We start from the raw sequence: 3,771 nt of genomic DNA, 5'->3' as shown, positions 1-3,771 counted from the left end.
TATTTTATTGCTTTACAGGTTGAAACTTTATAAGGCAATACCATGGACAATTAAACCCTAAAAAAACAACAACTTAGATGGAATGGAAAAATTCTTAGAAACACACAAATTAACAAAACTCACTGAAGATAAAATCGAAAATAGTGATCAAAACCTTGACAACAAATAAAAGCCCAGGATATCTGTAAATCCATAGAGACAGAAGTAGGCTGGCGGTTAAAAGGGACTGGAGGGAAGAAGTAATTGGGAGTGACTGCTTAGTATGTATGGAGTTTCCCGTGGGGTGTTGAAAATGTTTTAGAACTAGATAAGGGTGATGGTTGCTATTGAATATTTTTCTTTTTGCATGGGCAGGCTCCGGGGATCAAACCCAGGTTTCCAGCATGGCAAGCAAGAATTCTGCCACTGAGCCATCATTGCACAGCCCTGGCTATTGAATTTTCTACTTTTTAATAAGTTAATTGTTTGTTATGTGAATGTTTACCTCATTACAACAAAATTACAGCAAGAATTTCTGCATAGATAGACAAGCATATTCTAAAACTTACATGAAAAGACTCAGGCCTTAGAGTTTCCAAAACAATCTCAAAAAGGAAGAAATAATTGGGAATAATAATTCTTCCTGATATTAATTCCTCTTATGTACCTATAGAAATCAACACAGTGTAGTAGTCACAAGGAATAAATAAATAAGTTTATGGAACAGAAGAGAGAACCCAGAAATAGACCTACACAAATATATTAAACTTATTTTTGATAAAATTGTAAAAGCAGTTTGTGCTGGTTTGAAAGGATGTATGGACCCTAGAAAAGCCATGTTTTAACCAAAATCCTATTTCGTAAAAGCAGAATAATCCCTATTCAATACTGTATATTTGAAACTGTAATCAAATCATCTCCCTGGAGATGTGATTTAATCAAGAGTGGTTGTTAAGCTGGATTAGGTGATGACATGTCTCCACCCATTTGGGTGAGTCTTGATAAGTTTCTGGAGTCCTGTAAAAGAGGAAACATTTTGGAGAATGAAAGAGATTTGGAGAGAGCAGAGCATGCTGCAGCACCATGAAGCAGAGAGTCCACGAGCCAGCGACCTTTAGAGATGAAGAAGGAAAATGCCTCCCGGGGAGCTTCATGAAACTAGAAGCCAGAAGAGAAAGCTATCAGATGACGCTGTGATGGCCATGTGCCCTTCCAAGTGAGAGAGAAACTCTGAACTTCATCAGCCTTCTTGAATCAAAGTATCTTCTCCTGGATGCCTTAGATTGGACATTTCTATAGACTTGTTTTAACTGGAACATTTTCTGGGCCTTAGAACTGTAAACTAGCAACTTATTAAATTCCCTGTGGAGAGCCGGGAGCAATACATCAGGCCCAAGCAGGAAAAGTCCCCAAGAGTTAAACAATGACCAATGTTAGGAAACTGAGGGAACGGAATGTGTTTTGGCAACAGCTAATGGCATTTTGCTTCTATGATTACTCTTGCTTGCTAGCAACTGCAAACCAGGATGTGGTTTTAGCCTTTATAAGCTCACCTTGAAAACCTCTGGGGGTTGCTCTCTGAATCTTCCTTCTTGGTTGGAGGTTTCTGAAGCAGTCGCCGGCCAGCTAATAAAAACTCCCAATTGGCTTGCAGTTTTGAATTACGTGGTCTCTGTTTTGGTGTGCTTCACAAATTCTTCTTTTCAAAAGCCATTCCGTTTCTGGTATATTGCATTCTGGCAGCTAGCAAACTAGAATGCAATTCAACTAAGGAGGATAGCTTTTTCTTTTTTTTACATGGGAAGGCACCAGGAAACGAACCCGGGTCCTCTGGCATGGCAGGCAAGCATTCTCGCCTGCTGAGCCACCGTGCCCCGAGGATAGCTTTTTCAAGAAATAGTATTGAAGCAACAGAGCATCCATAGACAAACAAAAACCAAACCCTTTAAGCTGATTCTTACCTTTTATGAAAAAACTAACTCAGAATTGATTATGCACTTAAATGTAAAACATAAAACTATAAAACTTTTTTAACCCTTTGGAATCTAAGGCTAAGCAATGCCTGTTTTGAGTCACTAAAAGCATAAACCATCAAAGGAAAAATGAATAAATTGGACATTATCAAAATTAAAATGTTTCCTCTGTGAAAGATCTTCTTAAAAGGATGAAATCACAAGCTACAGCCTAAGGGAAATGTTTGCAAACTGCATATCCAATAACATACTAGTATCTAGAATATATAAAGCACTCTCAAAACTCAACAGTAAAAACCAAAGAACCAAATTAGAAAATAGGCAAATGACATCAACATACATTTTTCTAAAGAGGATATATAGATGGCAATTAAGCATATGGAAATATGTTTAACGCCATTAGCATTGAAGAAAATGCAAACTACAAGTACCATGACATCTCACACACATGAAAAGAGCTAAAAAAAAATCATGACGATGCCAGATGCCAGATAGGATTTGTAGAAACTGAATCACTCATACATCACAGATCCTAATGTAAATGATACAGCCACACTAGGAAAAAAGCTTGAAAGTTTCTTATAAAACTAAACATAAAACTACCACACAACACAGATATGGAACTTTAGGGCATTTATCCGAGAGAAATGGAAGCTTATGCTCATACAAAAACCTTTACACAAATGTTCATACCAGCCCTTATGTGATGCAGAGACACTTTGACAGGTGAATAGTTAAACAAACTGGTACATCCACACTACGGAATACCACACTCAGTAGCAAAAAGGAAGGGATTCTTAATATATGCAGCAACTTGAGATGAGTCTCCAGGGAATTATGCTGAATGAAAAAAGCCAATCCCAAGGGTTCACGTAGTGTACAATTCCATTTATATAGTATTCTTGAAGCAACAAAACTATAGAAATAGGGAACAGATTAGCAGTTGCCAGGGCGTAGCAACAACAGTGTGGGGAGTAGGGAAAGGATGTGAGTGGGACTATAGAAGAAAAAGCATAGGGATCCTTATGGTGATGGCTGCTCAGATCTAAATCTCATTTCTGTACTTCAGGCTTCAGGATCTCTCATTTAACTTCCTTTTGCCTCAGTTTCCTCACTTACAGAATGGAGACGATAATAGTAGCTACCTTGCAAAGCTCTGAGGATTAAATTTGTTATGGCATATTAAGTGCTCAGAACAGTACTCGGCACAAACATCCGGTAAGTTTAAGATATTCCTAATACCTTAAAGAAAGTGTGGCTTCATTCTACCCCACCTCTCTCATTCCTTTCACGCTGACAATTGTTGAAAGGACAAGTCACGCTCCCTATGTTCCTTCACCATCTATTGCTGTCCCAACCCATCCCCTCCACCCCTAGAAATCACATAACTCTAAGTCCAGTGGACACTGTTCAGCTCATTGCACTGGGCACAATTGAACCTTCCCCACTTGAAGACCTTCCTTTGTTGCCCAATTACTGATCTCGCCTGCATCCTCCATCCAAAACCCGTCCTCAGTAACTGAAGAAAGGGGAATATGCTGGTTTGAAACTGTTATGTACCCCAGAAAAGCCAGGTCCTTTTAATCCAATATTGTGGGGGCAGACCTATTATTGGAAGAGAACTTTTGATTAGTTTGTTTCCCTGGAGATGTGACCCCACCCATTCAAGGTGGGTCTTAATCCTTTTACTGGAGTCCTCTATGAAGAGAATAAAAGCAGAAAGCATAGAGAAAGCTCAGATCCAACACAGAGAGCAGAGAGATGAAACCAAGACACAGACGTTTGGAGATGCTAAACTAAGAGATGAAACCCAGAGTCT

This window comes from Tamandua tetradactyla, chromosome X, assembly GCF_023851605.1.
Source record: "Tamandua tetradactyla isolate mTamTet1 chromosome X, mTamTet1.pri, whole genome shotgun sequence".
Taxonomy (NCBI): Eukaryota; Metazoa; Chordata; class Mammalia; order Pilosa; family Myrmecophagidae; genus Tamandua; species Tamandua tetradactyla.
The sequence above is the reverse complement of the archived record's forward strand: the minus strand, read 5'-3'. Positions refer to the sequence as shown.